This window comes from Callorhinchus milii, unplaced genomic scaffold (genome assembly GCF_018977255.1).
Source record: "Callorhinchus milii isolate IMCB2004 unplaced genomic scaffold, IMCB_Cmil_1.0 Scaffold32, whole genome shotgun sequence".
Classification (NCBI taxonomy): domain Eukaryota; kingdom Metazoa; phylum Chordata; class Chondrichthyes; order Chimaeriformes; family Callorhinchidae; genus Callorhinchus; species Callorhinchus milii.
Genome location: NW_024704773.1, coordinates 1,584,585 through 1,612,084, shown reverse-complemented (window position 1 = coordinate 1,612,084; position 27,500 = coordinate 1,584,585). Strand labels below are relative to the sequence as shown.

The window sequence follows — 27,500 nt, the reverse complement described above, 5'->3', positions numbered from 1 at the left end:
CTTCACAGGATTTAGCGTAAAATGTAGTTATTGAATGTTTTGTCGACCAATGTGGCCGCAAAAGTATTTACATATATTTACAAATACTGTAAACGGACTCTGTTATGTTTTATTGTTCTAGAATTACTGCAACGGAGCATCTACTCCAGCGCTCAAGTGGTACTCTCATTTAAATAATGAGATGGCTGCATCCTGCTCTCTCAGTGAAATAGCATTGGGTTCTTTATGCTGCCTCCCCTTAGCTAAATTGATTTCTAAAAATAACTTTTACACTACATGGTGCTACGTAATCTCCATATTGAAATGACTTTGTCTACTTTGTTCCTAGTGCTTGAAGGCATGACTAATGGCTCACTGTTTTGACCACAAGAATACATTTCATGAAGGCACTCTCAATGAAGGGGCAAGTACCTCCAAGGGCTTTCTATTCCAAGGTGCATTAAGAGATGCTACAATTATCCACATGGATACAAATTACAAGACCTGCTTGTTTTTACATTTTTAAATTCAAGCTTCAGCAATTATAATAGAGTACTCTGAATACCAGACATTACAGTACTTAGAGTACTAACCAACCAGTTAATGTTCTCAAACCCATCAGCTTGTAAACAGCACAATACAAGTTGTGACTCACCACTTGGTGATGAGCAGCTGAACAGCTCTATTCAGAGCATCAATATGATAGATTCTTCTATTGTTTAGAAACATCCAAAGCCTCTCAAACAAAAACAATTTTTTTTTAGGTATTGATTATAGATTTGCTCATGATATGGATGGTCGTTCCATTTTATACAAAGCAATAATACAAATTGACATTGATCTAGCACCTTTCACATGAGGACGTCCCAAGGTACTGGATAGTCCAGGATTTGCACCCAAGCAGGAGTAGGGACTACTGGGGTGTGGTGGAGTGAGGGGATGAGGAGGAAAGATTGCTAAAAGTGTAGTCAAAGTGGAAGATCTTGAGACAGACCCTGAAGGAGGGGAGGGAAGATACCCTGGGATGGAGTCTATTTAAATATTCTAAGAATCCAGCAATGAGAAAAAGTAATTCAACAATCCATTTCATTCCAGCAAAATAGATCCTAACTAGGTATAAAATGAAGGCAGCCGGGATTAGCTGGTAGCACTCTAATCACTTTAACCTCAGAAGGTTATGGGTTCAAGCCCCACATTGGGACTTGGAAATCACATAGTCTGACATTTAGGTTTCACCCACAAAATATACTTCACTTTATAGTATATTCTGAGAAGCGCTTTGAGACATCTCAACAACATGATAAGATGCTCTCTGAAATGCAAGGTTTATTATTATTAATATTGAATGCAACGCTTGGGATATACTGCATTGTGAGTGATGCTGACTTTAGGAGACCTTAAACTGAAGTCCTGTCTGCCTATTCAGGTGGATATTAAAGATCCCATGGCACTATAAGTATTCAAAAAGAGGAATTTTTTCCAGTATTGTGACCAACAATCCCCCAGTTAAAATTGGTTATTTACTTCATGGCTGTTTGTGAAACTTTGCCGTACCCGAATTGGCTGCCGTGTTCCCTCACAAAATACACATTCATTCCACTTTACACTTATCCTGTGAAGCTCTATGAGACATCCTCCCAAAGCGAAATGTGCTATATCACACAGTATGTGTTTTTATTACTATAAATATTCTGTGAACAAGTCAATAATTACCTCCGTATTACAGTGTTTCAATGTAACTATAATAAAAATTATCATTTATACAGTATACACCCGCCACCTTGAACAGTGGGCCAACCGTTGGAACAGCCACTGAGCTACAGGACTCCACAAAATGAGTGAGAGGATTTTGAAATTGATCCGTTTGGTAATTGAGAGCCAGTGGAGCCTGGCAAGAACTGGTGTAATTGTGGAGTGGTAGGCATCCCCAGACCAGCCGAGTGGAGGCAGCCGGTGGTGGAGTGGAGGGTCAGCAGGTCAGTTAGGTAGGGAGATGCCAAAGTATAAAGAAATTTGAAAATGTATCCTTATTCTTTGATTTTTGAAGCACCGTATCACGTCTTTGAGACGTCTCAAAGCGCTTCACAGAATATAATGTAAAGTTCAGTGACTGTATAATTTGTGGGAGAAACGCGACAGCCAATTGCGCACAGCAGTGTCCCACAAACAATCGTGGATTGAAGTGACCCAATTTTTTTTAAAGGAATTATTACCCCTGGAAAAGCGATTCGCCAATCGACGAACAACTGGGTCCCTAATTACTGCTGGGTAAACAGAGGCGTGTGGAGTAAGGAAACTTGCCCAACATTTTGTCCTGCCGGGGGAATCGAACCCAGCTCTCTCGTTTGCGATGCAAGTGCTCTAGCTACTGAGCTACAGGACTCCACAAAATGAGTGAGATGATTTTGAAATTGATCCATTTGGTAATTGGGAGCCAGTGGAGCCTGCCAAGGACTTGTGTAGTTGTGGAGTTTTGTGCAGGTGAGTATCCGGGCAGCAGAGTTTTGGATTAAGGGAATTTTGTGCATGATGCAGCTGGGAAGACCAGCGAGGAGGGCATTGGAATGGGGGGGTGGGGGGTGGGGGAGGGTGGTTGGGACCAGGGAGGGTGGAGAGCAATGAGGTTGGGAGGGTGGCAGAAGAGGAGAATCTTGAGGCGTGCCTTGAAGGAAGCAAGGGAGGGAGTGAGGGATAGGGAATGTGGGATGGAGTTCCATAGGGTGGGGGCAGAGAGGCTGAAGGCCCGACTACCAATGCTGGGGCAGGCTGGGTGGAGGACATGGAGCAGACCAGAGCCTGCTGAGCGGAGGGAGTGGACAGGTTGATAAGGGGTTAGCAGGTCGAAGAGGTGGGAACAAGGTCATTATGGAGTCCTGTAGCTCAGTGGTTAGAGCACTCGCTTTGCAAGTGAGAGACCTGAGTTCAATTCCAGGCAGGGCGAAACCTTGGGCAAGTTTCCTTACTCCACACGCCTAATAATAATCCCTCCAAAACCAAAAACAATAATAAATTGGTCATTTTCAATCTACGACTGTTTGTGGGACATTGCTGTGCGCAATTGGTTGCCGCGTTCGCCCACAAATGAACAGTCAATTCACTTTACAGTGTGTTCTGTGAAGCGCTTTGGGACGTCCTTCTGACGTGAAAAGCGCTATATCAAATGCAAGGATTATGGAGGGCCTTAAAGTGAATAGTCCAGCCGAGAAGTGCCGAAGGCGTAGATAAGGGTTTCGGCTCCATTTGCCAGTCACTGGGGGCAAACTCAACACCTGTTAACCCTGCAAACCAAAGTCCTACCAGGTAGGGTGGTCCTAGCTGGACAAGCAACAGTAAAGTTTGCCAGACAGCAATATCAATGACAAGCTATGCGATTTTAGCTGGTTAGACTCCAGAAGTACCCCAACACAAACTGTGGGGTCTCCAAGCCTTGGCTCTTGCCAACCTGTGCCTAATCCGGAATTAGGTAAACAGGTTGCTTCCCTACAAGGAGAGAGTGCACATTCCATTCCAACAATCTATAATAATAATAATCCTTGCATTTGATATAGCGCTTTTCACGTCTTCTAGACATCTCAGGGATATCCATGTGTAGGTGCGATGCACAGAAATCTCAGCTTGGTTTGGATACTGTTAAGCATGGTGATGGGTTTTTGTATGAGTCAGACATCCGACTGACTCCAAGAAAACAAGTCTTCACCCATTTTTTACTCCACTGATTGATTTTTGATGTAACGATATTTGTGAAAGGGATTGACCGGATGGACCGCAGCAGCCATACTGCGTGTTTCTATGTTCCTACATAGTAAAAAGAAAAGCTGAAATGTGCTGGCTGGTAATTGAAAAAAGCCAAGGTAGGATTGAATTCCAGCATATACAGTATTCTCCAAAAATGGAAGCAACTGTGATTAAAATTCTTTAGGGGATAATAAGGATTGAAATTAAATTAAAAAAATTAAATGCTGCTAAACTCAGAAGAAGAGTTAAAGGAATTAATTTTGTAAAGAATAGGTTAGTGCTCGTATTTGAGGATACAATTGATCTTTTTGAATAACCACATTACATAGTTACTTCACGTTACAGTATATCTTGTGAAGCTCTTTGAGATCTCCTCCCAGCGTGAAAGGAAAACACCAAATGTAAGAATCATTACTATTAAATTTCTCTTTTTNATTTGTATTTGCTACAGAGAGTTGCAGTAATATTCCTACCACTGCAATCAATCGTCCAAGGCTTCATAAGAACACATAATGAGAATAGCAATTAAGAAGGAAATGGTCATCAAGAAAGTAAAGCATTTGAAATGTCATAAAGCTTTAGCAATGCATGTCAGAATAGTGCAGAAGAAAATGCAAGGATTATTTATTGTTATATCAAAACCTGCATTGTTTGAACTAGGGACCAATAACAAATAACAAGTGGGATTTTATAAGAATCCACCGCAATACTGCAACTTCTTTTGTTCCTGATAGTGTAATAATAATCCTTACGTTTGATATAGCACCTTTCACGTCAGGAGGATATCCAAAAGCACTTCATAGGATATATCCAGCACTTTGGGACATCCTCCCGACATGAAAGGCGCTCTATAAATGTAATTTTGATGTTGTTGTTGTTGTATTGTAAAGTGCAGTGGAGAAGAAGGATCTGAAATCCGATGACCAGGAGGTCGAGACAATATGGGTGGAAATAAAAAATAACAATGGCAGAAAATTTGAATGGGAGTGGTTTATAGACCCCCAAACAGTGATCACAATATAGCAAGGGTATTAACCAAGAAATCAGTGGAGCATGTAGGAAAGGTAAAGCGATAATAGTAGGTGATTTCAATCTCCACATAGATTGGGAAAACCAAATCGGCAAAAGTAGGTCAGAAGAAGAGTTCATTGAGCGTATGAGAGATAATTTTCTAGAGCAGCATGCCGAGGAACCAACTAGGGGACAGGCCATCCTAGACCTTGTTTTGTGTAATGAAACAGGGCGAGTTGGCAGTGTAGATATTAAGACTCCTCTAAGGCAGAGTGATCACAATATGATTAAATTCTGCATTAAGTTAGAAAGGGATATAGTTAAATCCAAGGCAAGTATTCTGAATTTAAATAGGGCTAATTTTGTAGGTATGAGGAAAGATTTAGGTAAAATAGACTGGAGAATAAGATTAAGAGGTAAAAATGTAGACCAACAGTGGCAAATATTTAAGGATGTAGTGCAAAATTTTCAGCGGTCGCATTTTCTCTTGCGGAATAAGAGTACCACAGGGAAAACAATTCATCCGTGGCTAACTAGAGCAGTTAGGGAAAGCATCAAATTAAAAGAAAACGCTTATAAAACTGCCAAGAAAAGCAGCAAATCTGAAGATTGGGAGAGTTTTAGAAACCAGCAAAATCAACTAAAAAACTCATTAAGAGCGAGAAAAAAAAGAGTATGAGGGTAAGCTAGCTAGGAACATTAAGTCTGATTGTAAAAGTTTTTACAAATATATTAAGAGGAATAGGCTAGTGAGGGTAAAGGTAGGTCCACTTCAGTCAGAGACGGGAGAAGTTCTAATGGGGGATAAGGACGTGGCAGAGTCCCTAAATGGGTACTTTGCAACTGTCTTCACTCTAGAAGACACAACAAGTCTGCCAACAATAGACATGCACCAAGGGGATAAGGACAGGGAGCAACTTAGGGAAATTTTCATTAGTGGAGAATTGGTGCTAGGGAAACTGTTAGCACTAAAAAGTGACAAATCCTCTGGTCTGGATGGCTTGCATCCCAGGGTTTTAAAAGAGGAAGCTTATGAGATAGTGGAGGCCTTATGTCTGATTCCTTAGATTCTGGAACAGCTCCCATGGATTGGAAGATCGCAAATGTCACACCACTATTTAAAAAAGGTGGAAAGGGAAAGATGGGGAACCATAGGCCAGTTAGTCTCACATCAGTGATAGGAAAGATTTTAGAATCATTAATTAAGGATGTGGTAGTGCGGTATTTAGAGGAGCACAATATAATTAGGCCAAGTCAACATGGCTTTACAAAAGGGAAGTCATGTTTGACAGATTTCATAGAGTTTTTTGAGGATATCTCGAGTAAACTAGATAAGGGTGAATCAGTGGATGTGGTCTATTTGGACTTCCAGAAGGCATTCGATAAGGTGCCGCATAAAAGGTTAGTCCAAAAGATAAGGGCCCGTGGAATTGGGGGGAGCATATGAACGTGGATCGGGGAATGGTTAACGGGTAGGAATTAAAGAATAGGGATAAACAAGTCCTTTTCAGATTGGCGGGATGTGACTAGTGGAGTCCTTGGGTCTCAGCTATTTACCATCTACATCAACGATCTAGATGTGGGCATCGAAGCTAATATATCTAAATTCGCGGATGACACAAAACTAGGAGGAAGTGTCAACACAGAGGACGACATTAAAAAAATGCAGCAAGACATAGATAGGTTAGGTAATTGGGCAGGTAGGTGGCAGATGAAGTATAATGTAGGGAAGTGCGAAGTCATCCACCGAGGTAGCAAAAACAGTAGAGCAAGTTATTTTTTAAAGGGGAGAGATTGGAATGTGTTAGCGTCCAGAGGGACTTAGGTGTCCTTGTACACCAATCACAGTAAGTTAGTTTGCAGGTGCAATTAGGAAGGCGAACGATATGTTAGTATTCATTATGAAAGGATTAGAGTATAAGAATAGGGAAGTCTTGCTGCAACTATATAGAGCCCTGGTGAGACCACACCTGGAATATTGCATGCAGTTTTGGTCTCCTTATTTAAGGAAGGATGTACTTGCCTTGAAGGGGGTGCAGCGTAGATTTACTAGGTTAGTACCAAGGATAAAGGGGATGAGTTACGAGGATAGACTGACCAATTTGGGCCAATATTCTCTCGAATATGGAAGAATTAGAGGGAATCTTATAGAAACCTATAAGATCATCAAAGGGCATGATAGAGTAGATAGTGGGAGATTGTTTCCCTGGTTGGAGAAACTAAAACCAGGGTCACAACCTTAAAATCAGAGGCCAGCCCTTTCACATTGAGTTGAGGAAGAACTTCTTCACTCAAAGGGTGGCGAATGTATGGAACTCACTACCCCAAAGGGCTGTTGACGCTCAGTCCTTGAACATATTCAAGACTGAGATAGATAGAATTCTTATTGTAAAAGGGATTAAGGAAATGGGGATAAGGCAAGGTTAGGTTATTAGCTGGAGTTAGATTAGAAGATCAGCCATGATTGAATGACAGGGCAGGCTCGAAGGGCCGAATGGCCTACTCCTGCTCCTACATGTTATGTTATGGATTCACTGTGTATTTTGTGGGCAAACATGACAGTCAAGTTGTGCTCAGCAGTGTCCCACCAACAGCCTTGAAGTAAACGACCAGTTTTATTTGTGGATTGTTGCCAGGACACTGGGCAAAAAAAACTCCTTTCTCTTTTAAATCAGTGCCATAGGATCTTTAACATCTACCTGAACAGGCAGACTTTTCAACATCTCATTTGAAGGATGGCACGTTCAACAATGAAGCACACCTTCAGCACAGCACTGGAATGTCAGTTTAGACGACTTGAGTTCCAAGTACCAATGTGGGGTTTGAGCCCACAACCTTCTGACTTAGAGGCAGCAGTGCTACCAACTGAGCCAGTTGACATTAGAATTATAGACAATAGAATTGTGGAGTCCTGTAGCTCAGTGGTTAGAGCACTTGCTTTACAAGTGAGAGACCTGAGTTCAATTCCAGGCAGAGGGCGAAACCTTGGGCAAGTTTCCTTACTCCACACGCCTTATAATAATCCCTCCAAAACCAAAAACAATAATAAATTGGTCATTTTCAAACTACGACTGTTTGTGGGACATTGTTGTGCGCAATTGACTGCCGCGTTCGCCCACAAATATACAGTCAATTCACTTTACAGTGTGTTCTGTGAAGCGCTTTGGGACGTCCTCCCGACGTGAAAAGCACTATATCAAATGCAAGGATTATTATTATTATTATAGGTGACATGCATTCATGGAATTCAGTGTGGTTTGGATGCTCTGATGCACGGTGATGGGTTTCCACATGTTGGACATTGCTGCGTGCAAATTTGCTGCCACATTCACCTGCAAAACACAGTCACCTCACTTTACAATGGAATCCTGTGAAGTGCATCGAGACGTCTTCCTGCCTTCCCAACATGAAAGGTGCTATATCAAATGCAAGGATTATTATTATACCCCCTCATCTGACCAAACAAATACATACACTAGTGATAAATTACCTCTAAAACAGATTGCACACAGAATCACAAAGTAGAGCGATTTGTAGCAAAATATATTATTCAAAAGAAGTTGCAATAGAAAGTACATTGGCAGATGAATAAGGGAAATAGCATGAAATGTTGATAAATAACCACAAAACAACAAAGATAAAAGGTTGGCTTAGGAAAAGAAATTAAAAACATATAAGAATTATGAAAGGATTAGGTAATTTGGACACTAAGAAATCCAGTTTAATAATTCAAATTGTAGAGTAAGTTAATGGTCTTAAATATGAGAAGGCAGTAATTGAATGTGAATTTATATCCTATTCACTATCTCTCTCTCTCTCTTGGATGTCGCAACCAACTCGCTGATGTAAGTAGCTGCCGCTCAAGCGCCACACTTCCCACTTGTGAAACCATCACTCAAGTATGTGTGCTTTGAGCTATGGACAGTGCTCTCGAGTATTTTGTGATGAGCTACGCTACCCAACAGGTACCTGCCATTCACATCTGAGTGAGGGCTAAATTTGCTTGTTGAATGTCAAATGGCCAGCTTCAGACTATCTGGGGGTGGGGGGGGGGGGGGGGGGGTGCTTAGAGGCAGAGTTTCCATTGAGTTGAGCTAACTCAATAACCATCTCATTGACAACAGAAAGTTACAATTGAGTCCACTGTTTATAGTGGTCTTGGTACTCCAGTTCCTGAGCCAGGTGAGTACATGGTGCTCTAGGGTACTGCTGATGCAGACCAGCCAGCCTGGCTCATCGGCAGGACTTGGAAGGATGGATCAGTCACTGGGAGTTGGGATTTTTCCCATTCACCTTGCGTTAATCCTGCAAGCCAAAGCCCAGGATGGTCCCAGCTGAAAAAGCAGCGGTAAAGCTTGCCAGACAGTGCTTTCAATGGCCAACTATGTAATTTCAGGTAGCAGTACCTAACCACACACTCTGGGGTTCACAAGCCGACAACCTGCCCCTATTACTCTCCAGAATTAGATAAGCAGGGTGAATCCCTCCAGAGAGAGAGTCTAGGGTAATTTTTATATGTAGGTGGTATATATGGAATTATCAGTCTGGTTTTAAATTCTTAAGCATTCAGAAATAATGGATCATTATGCATCGAGATTGGTGAATCAATATGTGCTCATACTATCATCAGCACAGTAAACATCTGAATATTGTTTATATGGCAATAAAGCTATTGACAGAGCTGGTAAAGGCAAAAAGTTCTTATAGGTTGGCAATCCCAGTGAGAAGAGCTTGACTCTCACAATGAAACAGCAGGCATGAAGAAAGGAAAGGGTTAACGTACAAAATATTTCAGACAGAAATAGCATTAATTTCAATGCGCTACCTGTGTGCATTGAACTGTATTTCAATGCAAAGGTGCCCTTGAAGAGTGAAAGCTGCTTGCAGAAAAATACCTACATATTATTCTTGAAATTAAGATTTTGCATTATCCTTACTTTATATGAGGGAGAAAACATATGCATAATAGACAGATTTGGGACTAATTCAGTGATATGGCTATGTATATGAAATGTATCACAGTAACATTTTACCTGTGGAATTATTCTTTTCCAAAAATATTGTGTGGTTTAAAGCAAGCATCCTTTCTTTGAATTCTGTTTGAATTCATTTGAGTCCAGGGCTTTCTATTCTCCACTCCAGAAAGCTCCTGAGAATACAGCGTCTTAAAAATTAATTGCAAAAGAGCAAGAAAACCGGAAGGTGTTCAGGGCTTCCTTTAATGTTTGTATTCTGAAAAAAAACATACGAGGTATTTGGGGCAAAGCATCTCCAGTTTGTGATCTGTTTTGTAATTGTGAAATGACTTGGTCTATTTTAATCATTCTGGCTGCACTCTCCACCTCTCAAAGTCAGTCAGGAACCTCGGTGTTCTGTTCGACTCTGAGCTGTCCTTTCTCCCTCATATCCGCACCACAGCTGACACCGCCTTCCATCACCTCCGGAATATCGCCAGACTACGGCACTACCTCACCCCTCACGCTGCTGAAACTCTGGTCCACGCCTTTATCACCTCAAGGCTGGACTATGGGAACTCTCTCCTCGCCGGCCTTCCCGGCACCTCCCTCCACAAGCTGCAGGTCATTCAGAACTCTGCAGCTCATGTACTGTCCCGCACCAGGACCACATCACTCCCACCCTCGCTCGCCTCCACTGGCTCCCCATCCCCCAGAGGATTGATTTCAAGATCCTCACCTACAAGGCCATTCACGGCCTTGCTCCCTCCTACCTCTCCGACCTACTATCCCCCTACCTACCTGCCCGTACCCTCCGTTCCTCTGGCTCCGGTCTGCTCCACATCCCCCGCCCCAACCGCCCTACCTTTGGTGGTCGGGCCTTCAGCCTCTCAGCCCCGAGGCTCTGGAACTCTATCCCCCAGTGCCTTCGCCGCGTCCTCCCTTTCCTCCTTCAAGGCCGGTCTCAAGACCTTTCTCTTTGACCGTGCCTTCAGCTCCCCTCTCGACTCTCTACCCCCTCCTCGCTCCCTCCCTTCCCTCCCCTCACCGTGACCATTTCCCCCCCACTCGGGTCCTGACCCAACTGTATAGCGCCTTGGGACGTCCTCCCGACGTGAAAGGTGCTCTATAAATGCAATCTTGTTGTTGTTGTTGTTGTTGTTTAACTGCCGGAGAAAGAAAACTATTAATGAGAAACTGAGGCAACACAAATAGGACCCAAACTGACTCCATTGGCTCCCTATCCTTCAGAGGATCCTGTTCAAGATCCTGGTCCTCACCTACAAAGCCTTCTATGGCCTCGCCCCTCCCTACCTCTGCGACCTCCTAACCCCGTATCAACCCACCCGCTCTCTCCGCTCAGCCGGCTCCGGCCTGCTCCACGTCCCCCCAGCCACCTGCCCCACCATTAGCGGGAGAGCCTTCAGCCACTCTGCCCCCAATCTCTGGAACTCCATCCCCCAATACACTCTGCCTCATCCCCTCCTTAGCCTCCTTCAAGTCCCACATCAAAACTCTCCTCTTCGACCATGCCACCGGCCACCCCCCTTCCCCTCCCCTCCCTTCCTGACCCCAGCTCAGGTCTGAAATGCTGTACACTGTCCTGCGCCTTGGGACATCCTCCCAACGTGAAAGGCACTATACAAATGTAATCTTGTTGTATTCACTCCATGGGATGAAAAATGCAACTTTTCATAATAGATTTGATAATTATTGAAGAAGCTGTTGAATCTGTTGTGAAATATAGCATGTTTCCATCCACTCCTAAAGACTGCCTGTGGAACTGACGCCTCCCTAATTACAAGATAATAGTTTGCTCCTTTTGTGGATTTCAAAACATTTTGCTGTCCTCCTGCCTGAGCAAGTCCAAATTGGTTTAAACCCTGGAGGCAGCATTTGCTTGCTGCTACGCAGGATAACGCCCAAGTTGGTATCCGAGTTGCAGTTGCAGTTGCACTTGAACGCCAACTACTGCGATCAATTTAGCAAAGGGATGGTTAGTTGGAATGGTGGTGGCGAGGCCAGTAGGAGGAGAGTAAAGGAATAGGGATGGGGTTATTTTTATCCATTGCCAGCTTTTAGGAATAAATGGAAAATACAATATTTTATAAGATTTAATAACTAGTTTGAGATTCATTTAATCTGTTATTAAACAATACATTTTGCACCTTTATTTTAACAGGTAAAGGCGTCACCACGTAACAAAAATCAGAAGGTACAACAGGCCTATGCCTGATCTGCATAATTTTCATCGTGTGTGTATATTGGCTGTCAACCCGAACTGAAGCTCCACACCCTTCTGTTGACCTTTGTTCCCTTCACTTTTACTCTATTTCTTTCATTTGTTTTCTTCTTTATCTCCAACTTTCAAACTTTCCTTTACTTCCCTGTACATTTAACTGTAATGTTCCCTCAACCTTATTCCAAAAACTGAAATTAATTTTACTACAGAAATTGTCTCAACTTTCTCCTTTAAGTCAAAGAAGTTACATAAAAGTAATTGCTGTTGTTTTGATGATCATTAACAATGTTAATTTTTTTTTTCTTTTAATTTAATCTTTTTTTCTTAATTTTTAACTTAATTTAATCTTTTTTTCTTCCCCTTGTCCTGATATACCTTTCTTCTTTGTATGATCACTTTATCTCGTTTATTCTAACATTATTGCTATCCTGTGACACAACCACCCTTATTGCTTTCCCTTTTTACATTGTCTATAAATATGTATCTAAAGCATCTCACATGATTTAATGATGAGACTGAGCTTAGATGTAAGAATACAGAACAGGAGTCGGTAGGCTGGTAAAAATGAGAGATCTCCACCTTGCACAAAGCTCCATAACTCAGAAACCCAAAGTTAACACTTTTGTTTTGTTGAACTGAATCTTGTCTGTTATATTTATATTACATGCAATGCCATTTTTGAGGTTAAAAATGTGGACGAAATTATATTTCAGACTGATTTTTTTTATCCAACTATGGAAAGGTTTAGTTCTGGCTGTCAGTAAACCAAACTGCTGTGAGAAGAGGTTATTATAATCAGTGAATAATGTATGTTGCTTTGTTACACTCAGAAAGCATCTAACATTTACCTATCACAATACATTCAATGCAAAACGATAATTTGTCTTAACTTAATTGTCTAAAGTATAAATAAACTAGCTAAATTTGACATGGATTTATTCATTAAGTTAAAACATGAATTATTTCCTTACTGAAATTCTACACCTCCTTTATATTACATTATGACTCAATTTTTTATTATCCTTAGGCAAGTTTCCTTACTCCACATGCCTAGACCTGATTGTTAGTTGATTGGCGGATTGCTTTCCAGGGGTAACAATCCCTCCAAAAAAATTAGTCACTCAATCCACAATTGTTTGAGGGATACTGTTGTGTGCAACTAACTGCCGTGTTTCGCCCACGGTCAATTCACTTTACAATATATTCTGTGATGTGTGATCAACAACATATGGCATTATATCAAATGCAAGGATTATTATTATCCCTGTAATTTATGATGAGCGTGAGCACTGGGTAATACAAATGATTTGCACACTGTGCTTTCACCTTCAGGGCTCATGTGGACTCCTACCCAACCTGCTAATGACATAAACAACTCATTAACAAATGGAAGGCTTTGCTTACAAAAACAGTCACTGCACTTGACAATTATTGTAAAGTATTTTGAGACTTTTTTTCACAATATGGCAATACAAAAACGTAAGTTCTATCCATGGGTCCAGTGTATAATTTGGTTGGTTATTCTAAGAGATGGAAAAAAAATCAGATGTGCACATTAAAGGGTGTTCAATTACATTATCTTCCTACCTTCCCTTTAGCTGTCTGGGGTAATGCAGGCAAACCACTAAATGTTGGCGTTCCAGTGATTTGATTGGACGTCCTCTCGATGTGAAAGGCACTTTACAAATGTAATTTTGTTGTTCTTGAGGGTACAATGATCTATTGTACAAAGTGTTAACAGGAATCTTTCTAGTTCAAGTCAAGCGTGTGCCTGGCATTGTGGCTTATATTGCAGTTATATTTCAACAAGCACTGCCTAATAATCTTGCAACCGCAGGAGCTGTGGTGTTTGTGCGATTTACTCTGCAGAGTGAATTAAGGCAACTGTGTAAGTGAGGCTTCATGTTTTGCCTGCAGACCTTTGCTGATCTCTTGGGAAAGTCTGCACAGGTCAGTAATGTGCAAAGCTCCTCAGTAATCTGCCTGAGGCTAACCATAGCCATCTGAATGGCATCAGGTGTTGCTAGTTATATCTACAATCTTGGAGATGCTCTTCTTTATTCTTATATCCAGGTCACTTATATATAGCATGAAAAACTATTTTATATATATATGACAGGAATGCATAGGTCTAGGGCAGTGTGATAGAAATACATACCAGACATGCTAACACCAGGATGATCCCTGATGACCATATCTGGAGCCCTTAGCTCTCGAGAGACAATGGTGCTGTTCCAAGTACTAAAGCCAGCTCTAACTTCAGTGGCAGCACTCCAATAAATAGTTGTTTAAAAAACAGATACTTTGCATAGTGAAAAGTGGAAAAATATTACTGTTCCTCTGATCATATCTGTCTCATTCCCCAGATTGACATCCTTCACCTTGATCTGCATTATAAAGCACATTTCAAATCATTCTGATTTTTGGTTGTACTTTATGCTCTCTTCTTTATAATCTTAAGCTCCACATTGCGAGAAGAATAAATTAAAAATCCTTGTGTTTGGTACAGTGTTTGATCGTGTCGTGATGTCTCAAAAGTGCTTCCCAAGAAAATAGCTGTTGTAGGCAAACAAGGAAGTCAAGTGCAATGGCTGGTGTTTTTTAAGTGAATGAGGAGGTCAATTTGCACACAAAATGTCCCACAAACAGGCCAAGATGTGAATGATTAAGGAGCAGAAGCTGGCCATGTTATCAGGATAAACTCCCTTTTTGTTTCAAATAGTACTGTGGGTTCTTTCATGTCCACTTAAACAGACAGACTTAGTTTAAAATCTCAACCAATGGACAGAATTTCAGTTTTACAATGAGCATGGAAAAACCTCTCTTAACAACTGCAGATGGTTCATTAGATGTAAATTGGCATCAATTAGTGACAGTGCTGAGATCAATTATTCTCCCTATAGTTAGCAATAGAACGCTCAACTCCTGCTCTGATCATCCAATCTAAACCCATCTCAGCTGCTGTTTACTGCATTCCTCTCAGTGAGTTTCACTGCCGCTCAGCCACATCGCTGCGTGGAAATATTCAATGAAGCATTTCACCTCAGGGAGTTAAGAACAAGCCAGCAGGACTAATCCAATAGAACCATGGCTCCTGCTTGCTTATAATGGAACCCTATTGACTCCATCCATATAGATGACCACAGCTCCTCTAGCATCTGGCAGAAGTAAATTCTGCAGGAGTGGGGGAGGGGGGGGAGTGTGTGGGGGGAGTATGGGTGGGGTGTGGGGGGATGGGAAGGGTTGGGTGAGCGGAAGTGTGCAGAATCGTGGGGGATGGGGTTATAGGGTGTGGGTTGGGTGGGGAAGCTGAAAGAACATTTCGTCTTAAAATTTCAGAATTGAGGAAAATTCTTAAATTCAGTCTTAATGTGCAATCTGGTTCTCTTTAAAATCTATAAAACATCAGTTTCCAAATTAAGAATCATTCTGCACAATTTTAAATATGACAACAAAATATTTTTGCAGGTTAAGAATTTTGCAAATTTCAGGGAACACATCACATATTAACCATTAACTTGTGGATATTCAAATATGCCAGCCTGGACCAAAGGAAGGCACAGTCCTGTCTCCCTTGCAGCGTTTTCATTTACGCCCCTGGAATACTAATAAGGATTAATTTTTTTCTAGTACCTTATCACGCTGAAACATCTCAAGGTGCTTCACAGATAATTACCATCAATTGCCGTGACTGATGTTATGACAGCCAAAATAGGAGAATCATTTTAATACTTTGGTTCAGTTGACAGAGTGTCATTTTGGTTTAGAGGGTAGCATTCATGCCTCCTGGTCAGCAGGTATAGGTTTGAGCCTCACATCGGGTCTTGAGCCCATGATCTAGGCTGACAGTGCAGTATGGAGGAAGTGTTGAATGGGTAGAGGTGATGTTAAACCGAAGTTGCATTTGCTAGCTCGAGTGGACGTTAAAGATCACGTGGCCCTACTTTAAAGAAGATTAGGAGCATACTTTTGGAATCTCAGCCAATATTTCTCTCTTGATCATTAAAAAAAGATCAAGTTTGATCATTCATCATGTGGGATATTAGAGGCACAGATTATCTGCTGTTTTGTTACAAATAAAAGTCAGTGCTCCATCAAAGCAGCTCATACTGTAATGTGCTTGACATGTTTCAGTATGCTGGGGTCGAACCCAGAATATTATTACTTGCAGTATTATTGCTCTGGTTCAGCATAACAAAAAAAACAATAATAAATCGGTCATTTTCAATCCATGACTGTTTGTGGGACATTGCTGTGCGCAATTGGCTGCCGCGTTCGCCCACAAATATACAGTCAATTCACTTTATAGTATATTCTGTGAAGCGCTTTGGGACGTCTAGAAGACGTGAAAAGCGCTATATCAAATGCAAGGATTATTATTATTATGTTATCCTGACCCGTGATGATGCTGCTTTGGTGCGATCTACTCCTTGCCTGGAATGGGGTCTAACATAAAATATTATTACTTGCAGCTTTATTACTGTTATTACACACTTGTTACTCTGAACCACAGGGTAGCAAATCGATGCCACTTTGATGCGATCTCCTGGGGTGGCGTTTCTGTGGGTCGATGGGAATTTGATCGGAACAAACCATTCTTCCAAAGTTGGGGCCTGGGGAGTTTCACTCTCAAACTTGTCATTAAGACAGGTTTTAAGGGCACGTTTATCTACATGTTTTAATTGGATTTTCTGTCCTGGTAATAATTATTACATCACATACCAAATAACTATCAACACAATCTCCGAGTGTGTGAGTGCTACCGGGGCTGAATCAGATGAATCAGCGACATTCAGCTCTCAGAGGTCATCAGATAGGCATCACAGGACTGTTGAATCATCCCTGAATCCCTTCTGTAAAATCTGGTGACTCATAATGTTATCCTCTAAGTAACTTGGGATAATGGAGAATTGGATCGTATGGCTTCCAGCAAGGAAAATCGCATTCATTGTAGCCAGATTAACCTGATACTCAGTTTCCAAACACATTTCTTGCCTTGATATGAAAGGGCATTTGGACAGCACTTAAATCTCCAGGGAAATATTCAGCTAGTGTATGAAGGATTAAACAAGATACTACATATAGTAAGTAAGAAGAGGAAATACATGCACTCCATAGATGGGATAGAGCTTGCCAAGGGGGAAGTTGAAAGAGAACTAGGGGTGCTAGTTGACTCACTGTTTGTTATTTCAAAACAGTGAGGCAACAATAAACAAGGTAAACAAGATGCTGGGCTATATTGCCAAACAAGCTGAATTAATTTCCCCAGCTGTCATGTTCAAGTTATATAATATTCTGGTCAGGCCTTGAATACTGCAAACAGTTCTGGTCACTGCAACATAAGGCAGGCCAGGCCCTATAGGGTAGGGAGACTATACGTCCTCGATTTCTGAGATGGACTATCGTGTCCTTGTCCAAATTTGCTCTGTCTTGAGTTCAGCAACAAACTGAGCAACAACAAGATTACATGTGTATAGCGCCTTTCACGTCAGCTGGACGTTCCAAGGCTCTGAAAGCAAGAACAATAACATTCTAAAACAGATACAGTTTTGAAATATATCAGAGAAACACAGTCATTAATCCAACAATCTTCTGCAGTACTGCTAACATTAACAATTGTGGTGAGTTCAATTTTTTTAATATGTGTCCCCAGATTTGATATGGTCACCCTGTATACAGGCAGTGCAGAGTAGAGTAACAAGGAAGATCTCCAATATTAGAGGAATGAGCCATGCGCAATGATTAGACAAGTTAGATGTCTAAGCATCTTATAGGAATATATACGGAACTGAAAAAGTAAACCCAGAACAATACTTTAGGATATACCAGAGGACCGTAGATTTAGAGTTGCAAAGAGCAATTTCATGACAAAATATCAGAAAGTTTCTCTTTTCTCCAGAGTTGCCAGGACACTGGACTTTTTTAAAAACAGTTTGATGCTGTGATGGGAGGATGGGAGTGTGGGTGTTCTGGAAAGAGGAGATCAAATGGGCTTCATCCTAAACACACTTGTGATCTTCCTGTTGTCTTTATTGATCCAAATAATTCATATTTATTATATTCCTTACATTTTGTATAGCGCCTTTTATGTCAGGAGGACGTCCCAAAATGCTTCACAGGTTACACTGTAAAATGTAGTGACTGTGACTGACAATTTGTGCACAAGAATGTCGCACAAGCAGTCATGAAGTGAATGATCGAGTAATCTGGAGAATTGTTGGCTGGAACACCAGAAGTTCCCTTCTCTTTTGAATAGTGCCATGAAATCTATAACACCCACCTGAGCACAGAAGGAAGTGTAATTTAACCACAAAGGAGTTCTGTCAACAGACGAGATCAGGAATATACAATTGGAGTATGCAGTACTCATTATTCTACCAGTTAGCCTGCATTTGGTTTAATTAGCAAATTAATAGCAAATTTACATTTTCACAGTTAATTATTCAGATAACTAATGGTTCCACAGTGGCAGAAACACTGATTAAATAATGAATTGGACATAACTAATGTATTCCAGCCTATAATCTGGCAGTTCTTAGTGCCTTAAATATGTGTGCTGTCAGGTACTTTTTGTGTAGAGTTTAATTCCTCCCCAGTGTTTGACAGATGCTTAGTTTCCTCAACTTGGCCCAGGTTCAGTTTAATTGATGTGATATTTTTAAGGAGGAAAGAGTGCTAACTAAATCCTGCACATTTTGAATTAAGTCAAAATCTAAAACTAAAGTTGTGATTTTTTGCCGTTAAAATAAAAATGGCAATACAAATAATTATCACACTAACATCTTCAATGTTGGAAGGTAACATGATTCTTTGGCTGAACCTCCAGGCATCGGCATTCTGCGCCCTCAATACCTCTCTTCTGAAACCAATTTGTAAAATAGTAAGTTACAGCTAGTGTCAGACATGATGTGCAGTGTTTATATGTTACAATAATAACTATGTCTCATTATCACCAGCACTGTCCTATTTATAAACTCCAACTGGATATTTATTCATTGTGAAACGTAAACTGCAAACCCTTTGAGAGCTTTAAAGGGCTTCAATGCACCATAACTCATATTACTACACTCACAATGTCCATCTACAGTAGTTATTTAAATAGCTTTCCAATCTATCACATTACCAGTTTATGTTTTGCAATTAACACAAATTCACTTTGATCTATAATTTTCGAAATACACATGTGGAAAATGTTCCGTTCCAAGTGATTTAATACATGGGATACAATATTTTGGGCTATGTGGCAGTCCATAATAATAATAATAATAATAATCCTTGCATTTGATATAGTGCTTTTCACGTCGGGAGGACGTCCAAAAGCGCTTCACAGAACACACTGTAAAGTGAATTAACTGTATATTTGTGAGCGAACGCGGCAGCCAATTGCGCACAGCAATGTCCCACAAACAGTCGTAGATTGAAAATGACCAATTTAATTATTGTTTTTGGTTTTTTGGAGGGATTATTATTAGGCGTGTGGAGTAAGGAAACTTGCCCAAGGTTTCGCCCTGCCTGGAATTGAACTCAGGTCTCTCACTTGCAAAGCGAGTGCACTAACCACTGAGCTACAGTCAGCTGCGGCTTTAAACACTTTAAAGTCCTGTTTTATTTTTTTCCGGTGCAATATGTGTGTTTGAATAGTCAAAAGCACTGAAGCCATGTTAATCTCTGCATTCCACATCAAAGCTTCTTGTTGGAAATGTAAAATACATAATAAGAATTAATTTCCACCTCTATTTGTAGGAAAAAACTTTGTTTTAATTACAGTTGCTTTGGACAATTAAAGCTATGCTTTTATTTTGAAACAAAAAAAACTAGTTATCTCTCTTGCACTGCTGATGTTTCAGAGACTGAATGCAAAAGGTACTGAGCCACATACACCAGGCTGGGCCAGGTTCAATACACAACACAAATATACAGTCAATTCACTTTACTGTATATATTGTTAAATGCCTTGAGACGTCTCGAAGGCTTGATAAGGTGCTGTGTCAAATGCAAGGATTATTATTATTATGAGACACACAGCTCATGAAAAGAACAGACTTCCAAATTCAAGCTAAATTGAAGAACTTTGCACAACTCTGTACAATGTTACATTTTAAGATAATATTAATCCTTGCATTTGATATCTTGTTCCTGATCATTATCCATTGACGCCTGCTGGAAGGTTCACTTGTGTAATTATCAGGCGACGGTTGGATTAGACGTAGCTATGATATCTGGTTGAATAGATTGCCGATACAAAAAGCTTACAAAAAGTGAATGCAATTTTACCAAGCAATAGTCTCTGTACATTCTGATAGAAATTTCATCTGTGCCTATATTTACTATTTACTTAGCATTTCAGAACATACAGAATTTCGCAAGTTCTTAATTACATTATCCCTTCCTCCCTCCTCATAGTTTTAACACTGAAAATTATCAAGAATAAATCAAACTATTGCTGAATATTTAGAGCATATTTATTTCTGAATGATGCCTCTCTTCATTTTGTTAAATTAAAATATTATTATATTTTGACAAAGAGATTCAGCTGCTGCTACTAACAGGTTAAAATGATCAGTTCTGACTACCACTAGTCCCAATACGGACTGTTGATCTCGGTTTCACAGCACTGTGCACATGAATATATGTTTTACACATATATTGCCACCATCATTATCTCTCAGATCCAATCTATCTCTAGCTTGAGCTGCCAATGATGAATGGACAAATCCATGTCATAAATCTTTCAGCATAAAGGCTTGCTTTACAATGTTGGAGCTTGGTACAATGAAAGGTAAGGTAATTCACCAAGAGGACTGAAAGTAATCTCGTATTCTGTTTGTCATTTTCAGGTCAACAACATTCTGCACCAACTGGCTATTCGGACCACAATGAGTTTCCCTTCAGTTAGCAAGTTAGAAAGTTAGCAAATGCAAAACCAAAAGCAATTTCCTGTCTATATCCACACATACACACACTACACTTCACATATCATCCTTTTTTAAGAAAGCTGGTCACGTGAAATTCTCTCAGGTAACACACATACTGAAACAAGGAAGGTTATAACCTCACGTTCTTTGGTCAGGTCTTGATTACCGGAATTCTGTGATATTTTGGCACAAGTAGTTAAACATTTCATTACCCCTTGTAGTGATGAAGCGTTTGTATACAATCATAAAAAAATTGTGATGAAAGAGGCCATTTAGCCTATCCAACTTAGCTATACTAGCTGTACTATTCTGTTCTGACGATGCCACCTTTCACACCAGAGCAACTGAAATGTTTTCCTTTTTCCTTGACCGAGGATTCCCATTCACTATAGTAAGCAGGGCCCTTGACTGTATCCGCCCTATTTCCTGCACCTCTGCCCTCCCCCCCCTCTTCCCAAAACCGTGATAGGGTCCCCCTTGTCCTCACTTTCCACCCCACCAGCCTCAGCATCCAACAAATAATTCTCTGCCATTTCCTTCACTTCCAATGTGACCCAACCACCAAACATATCAGAGGTAGAGAGGTGCGAGGAGTTGAAGGGATTTATAGGTGAGAATGAGGACCTTGAAGTAATTCCAATGGGAACCAATAGAATCTGATGGAGTTTGGTGTGCGTGAGGATGTGGGTGGCAGAATTTTGGATCAATGGATCTCATGGATGGTGGAGCTAAGGAGACCGGCGAGGAATGTGTTTGAGAATGAAGTATATTATAACAGAGATCCATCTTGTAGCATGAATACTGAAGGAGTAGCAGGAACGATTTTATCCTGGTGTTATCTTGCCACTGTGGAAAAGGAAATTCCTGCAGTGGTGACGATTAATCCCTCAAAAAAAACAATAATAAATTGGTCATTTCAATCCAAGCCTGTTTGTGGGACACTGCTGAGCGCAATTGGCTGCCGCATTTCACCCACAAATATACAGTTAATTCACTTTATAGTCTATTCTCTGAAGCGCTTTGAGACGTCTAGAAAATGTGAAAAGCGCTATATCAAATGCAAGGATTATTATTATTTGCCTCCCCTCCCCTCTCAGCATTCCGAAGGGACCTTTCCCTCTGTGACTCTCTGGTTCATTCCTCCATCACCAACAGTTTTGTTTGCCTGTTTTGTTGCAATCCCCCCTTTTATTTTGCATTATTAACACCTCTTTAACCCATCATCCCCTGTCCTCTACCCCATTTTCTCCTTTGTCTTCCTTGCCCTGCCTCCCAACATGCCCCAGTTCAGATGAAAGGTCGTGGACCCGAAACATTTGACTCACTTTCCTTTCTCCATAGATGCTGCCTGACCTGCTGAGTGTTCCCAGCGACTTCTGCTTTTCTTCCAGCTATACTGGTACTCGTGCCTCTGAATCTGTCTTCTCTAATCCCAAACAAAAACAGAGAGAGCTGGCAAAGGGTCTGATGAAGGGTCGTGGATCCAAAACGTTGACTCACTTTCCTTTCTTTATAGATGCTGCCTGACCTGCTGAGTTTTGCCAGCTTTGTTTTTGTTTCAGATTCCGGCATCTGGAGTATTTTGCGTTTTGTTCTCTAATCCCAATTCTGGTCATGATCCAAACTCTTTTATATTGTTCCTCTTGTTTATTCAATTATCTTTTAAATGTCATGGTCTTAGCTGCAATGTCAAATTATTTATGCAGCATAAGCACCTTTCACATAAAATAATCTTGCAAGGATTTTAACAAAATGAGATTAGAAATAAGAGATGTTGTTATGCACACAAATTTGGAAGCTGATTTGCATCAGGAACTTTTCCAGAACAACAATGAGATGGGTAGATAAGTGTTCAGAATTTTTTAGGGAGAATTTGCATGAAGGAGGTGAACTATTGAGATCAACTAGGAGAGACATGTCTTTGAAAAAGCAGCAGGACATGCTTGAATCCATTTGAATCGCAGGGCAGATGGGACCTCAGTTTAATGACTCTTTCAGAAAAGCAATCTGGAAAATAAATATATAATTCTTGTTTTCAATATAGTAGTTTATCATATCAGACCTCTCACCAGTGTCTAACACACTCGACAACGAGTTACTTTGAAGTGCAATGAACGTTGTTGTGCAGAGAAACACGACAGCTAATCTGTGCCGGTAATATCCACCAAATACAATGAAATGAGCAGACATTGAATATTAAAATCCACTCATGGCAAAACATATTCTCATAAACTTCCGTCTTATTCACACAAACATGATTTTTATGTTTGAAAAGATCTTTTAAAGAATATTTTTGAAGTTATTTCATGCTTTCTAACATTTTAGCCAGTAAATAAAACCACACTTATGAGCTCACTTGTTTGGGACTATTTGTTCATAGTAAACTTTAAAATTTGCGCTATTTTTATTATACAAACATATTAAAGGATTAATATGCAATCGTTACTGACAGAGAACTCACACAATTAACATTGTTGACGAGAAATTGAACTTGAGTTTAAATTTACTTTATTTAGTTAGCATTTCAGAGTGCGTGGGATTTTGAAAATCATCAAATTTAGATTTTGAAGCTCTTGAAAGAACTTACAAAAAATGTCCTCAAAATCACTATTTAAAAAAGAAATTGCCAAATATTGCCACTCTGAAATGCTAAGTAAAAAGAGTAAATCCTGACCTTGTTGAAAATTTTATTGATATGTTTTGGAACAAAATACTGCATAGTATTCCTTGCACTTGATATTGCACCTTATCATGTCGTTGAAACATCTCAAAGTGATTCATAGGATTTTACAGTAAAGTGGTGTGACTGTGTATTTTTGGTACTTTAACTACAGAAATTGAGTGAATTTCAGCTACTGCGTAAAACTTCATTAGCCCTCGGGAGTTAGCTAGTGTTGTTACATAGATGACTGATGTTATTTCTTTTAAAGGTTTTTTTTAATTTAGCTGACAGAAATTTGGGAGTGTGCTGTCATATTTTAACTAACAACCTTCTTTCTCTCCAATTAGAAAACTCTTACTAACTTAATCACATTTCATTATTTTAAAATATGGAATATAATTTATTGTAGGCTATTAACAAAATGGAAATCATGTCCACGAAATTTTTTTAAGAGTGTTAACAATCACCCCCAAAATTTAACAGCAAAGACAATTTTGATATTAGTTAAAAATTCAGAAAGGTTTACGCTCGGGTCATATTTCCTAGCCGCCATGTTTAGAATCTGGTGGATTACTGTTTGTTTTATTAAAGTTTATTAAATATTTTGTTTGCTCACCCGCCTGGTCTCATAAATTTTCTGAAACAAGTAAACCACATTCCAACAGCAGCAGGAACAAGTGAAAATTAACATTAAGTATGTTGGCATCATTCCAAGGACCCATATGAACCATTCATTTGATTAATAACGCAACTGCAACATCAATTCATTATTGTGTACTCATCCCTCAGTAACTGTCGTCATTTTCTACAGCTTCATGTGTCCCTGAATATAACATATGCTGTATTGTATAACATGAATTTAGTCCACAGCTTGGTGCGCCTGCAACAAGTAGATAGCTACTGTATGAACACAGAGGATAACTGCTGTCATTTAGCATTGAAAAGCTAGAACCTAAGAATAAAAAATTGGCTCGATTAATGGTAATTAACGATATCTATGCTGGTAACACAAACTGAATAAATTGATTAATTGATTGATTAATAACGCAATTCCATAAATTTATTCCATAAATTCTAGATTCAGCATCCATACACTGTCTGCCTTCTTTGTATACTACTCATTTTGTATAAATACACATTTGTAAAAAAAATCTGCAATTTCAGCGTGTTTGAGTTCTGCTCAAACAATACAATAACATAGTGCCCTTCACAAAGGAGAGTGTCTCAGGGAGCTACACAGTTGTGGGTTAGAATAGAAATCAAACACCAAAAACGTGCTCAATAGACAAAACATTTGTATTCATTCACCAAGGATCCCATAATTAGAGTATTTTGGCAACTATTTAGAGTTAAATGACACCAATAAAACACATCGCCAAAATACAACAGGAAAATCTAATACCATTAAAGTAGAGTACATACTAAAATGAACTGTTAAGCAACCAAATGGTAAAAAATGTTTTATCTGTGATACATTTTAATTTATTGGCACATTTCTAATGGCAATTATTAATTTAAATCCCCTACCATCCACATGTGGAGTGTATCTTTCGCCCACAAAATTCACAATCGATTCACTTTACAGTATATTCTGTGAAGCGCTTTGAGACGTCTCAACGACGTGATAAGGCGCTATATCAAATGCAAGGCTTAAGAAAGAAAAGCAAAGCAGGTGGCAGGCCTTTCTGAGCGCTGAATCCCAGTTTTGTGTACACACCCAATTCCACTCTTGTACAGGGAAAGGCAGGGAGAGGGAGGTGACTTTCTCCAGCTGCTATGTTATACCACCATTTCGGGAGGGGGAGGAAAAGTCACTTTGGAACATTTTCGACCTTAGGTGGCTTGCACGAAATGATCAGAAAGTAGCATTTGGGAATGCTTGTGTGTGTGAGAGAGAGAGAGAATGATTTGACAGCACAAGCTGCAGTGAGCAGCACTACACACAGCATTTTGTGGCCAAAACCTCCCTCTTACTTCCACAATTTTCAGTGGCAGTCTGTTCCGGGTTCTGTGCCACCATTATCAGTGGATGTGCATATGTGTGTGTGTGTGTATATATATATATATATATATGCAATATTGTGAAAGCTCCTGTTCTGCTGAGCTCCAGGATGCTGTTCCTACCTCTGCACCAAAGTCAGCTCTCCAGAGCCTGGGTATAAAAGGAAAACCCTTTCGAAACGATCGGGGGTGGGGGGGAATGCAAATAATTTCCTCCACTCCAGAGGCGTTTTGCAGTAAGTTTTTAAATGCATTCCGATTAAAGGAGCGGAGTTTACAGTCCGCACAACGTGTTACAGTAACTGTAACCTCCGCAGCCCTTAAGAGAGTTGGTAACAGCAGCGATTGCTGAAGGATCAAGTGCAAACAGCGTGATATCCACACAGCAAACACCTCCTGAAAAACACCCAGCAATCGGAATGAACTGTATTCTTTGCGCACAGATGTAGTCATTTCCCCCCCCCCCCACCCACCCCCAAAAAAAAATCAGTAACGTGGTTATGTACTGGAGAAAATGCATCTCTAACAGAGAGCAGAGCAGCAGTAAATAAGGCAATTCTGCCACATACCACTGTCACTCCTCACACACTCCTCACAAGGCTGTGTTATTGCAACTTTCCCAAGTGGTTCAATTCTACTGGATCTGACACTTATTGGTGAAGCCCCAAATCTCATACCTTCTTGAGCCCACACGATAACAAACGAAGACATAAATAACCGGGGACTGACCGATGGTCTGACCGATGGAATGAAACTGCGCAAACATTTTGCTCCTTTTCAAGGCGTTTCAGTGTGTTGATGTGTTTATTGGGTGCGGGTGGTCTCCCATCCGTTTTCACCTATCCCGGTCAGATTATTCAGACTAATATACATATAATATATATCTAAAGACCGTCAAAATGCTCATCAAGTCAAATTGCAAGGCGTTTGCCAGACTGCAACGGTCACAGTACGAGCACTGTTAACTCTTGCTGCAGCCACCAATGATCCCCACTTCCTCGAGCAAACACATCTGAATATCAAGGGGTAAAACTTGGCAAGTTGTGAGAAATGCCTGGATTTATGTTAAATTCACACCTAATAATAATAAATAATAATAATAATAATACTGCCTTACTGCCTCTATTACACATTGCTATAATCTAGCAATGAACGATTGTAATAATCCTTAATAATAATAATAATAATATTAACCCAAACTGAAGCACACAGCTCCCCTTCCATGAGTCCTTGGGAACAGCCCCACTCCCTTCACTTACCTTAGCGACTTCTTCTGTAACAGTCTAATAGCTCTCACAGCCAATTCAGCTCATACTAGAAGTTTGAACGAATAAAAAAAAATCCTTTGGTACAGTATTGTTGCAATTTACAGAATGACCATGTAGACAGATGTCCTACACACTTCTTCACCAGGAAAAAAGGTGTTTAGGTTTTTTTTAAAAAAAACACTTCACCCCCACCAAGGGAAAAAAGTTTCGAATTGTTATCTGATCCTTGTTCAAAGGCAGATGTTTGAAGAGAACGAGCTGTGGAAAAGTGCACTTACTTCCTCTTTATGTCTGGACTCCACACTTTGCTGTTACTTCCTTGAGTTGCTTTTTTTTCAGAAAAAAAGCTTCAGCCTTTCACTGGACAACAATTATGACGAACAGATATAGATAGGAACTGCTCTCAACTGGAGGGCCCCAAAAAATTAACGTTTCAACATCCAGTGAATCATTATTGCATAAACCTACACTTTGGCATCTATTAGATCTTCAGTTCTGAGATTCTGTCAGTACTTTGTACCCTGGAGAACAACACCAATAATTCCACACACCCATAAAAAGAAGCATGATGGAGATTAGCTTATAACTACTAGATTAGGTACTGCATGTGTATAAATATGATGTATACAGATCAGACTTATGCGTATACTGTACAGTAAAACACGTATAAATCTGATCTGTATAAATCGTATAATCACCTAAATCATACATCTGCCCAAGATCTGTTCAAGA

At 40.1% G+C, this 27,500-nt stretch overlaps 1 protein-coding gene across 3 annotated transcripts in view; it reads right to left on the bottom strand.

Moving 5' to 3' along the window:
* The window catches only part of syk (spleen tyrosine kinase), a 91,430-nt gene extending 64,259 nt beyond the window's left edge, over positions 1 to 27,171 (bottom strand). For 2 of the 3 annotated variants that reach the window (XM_007900027.2, XM_007900030.2), the window contains exon 1: positions 26,760 to 27,010. The gene's annotated coding sequence lies outside the window, so the exon portion shown is untranslated. Of the gene's footprint in view, positions 1 to 26,759; positions 27,011 to 27,046 lie in introns of those variants that run through there. The other variant, XM_007900029.2, reaches the window with a different exon arrangement.
* Positions 27,172 to 27,500: the final 329 nt, after the last annotated feature.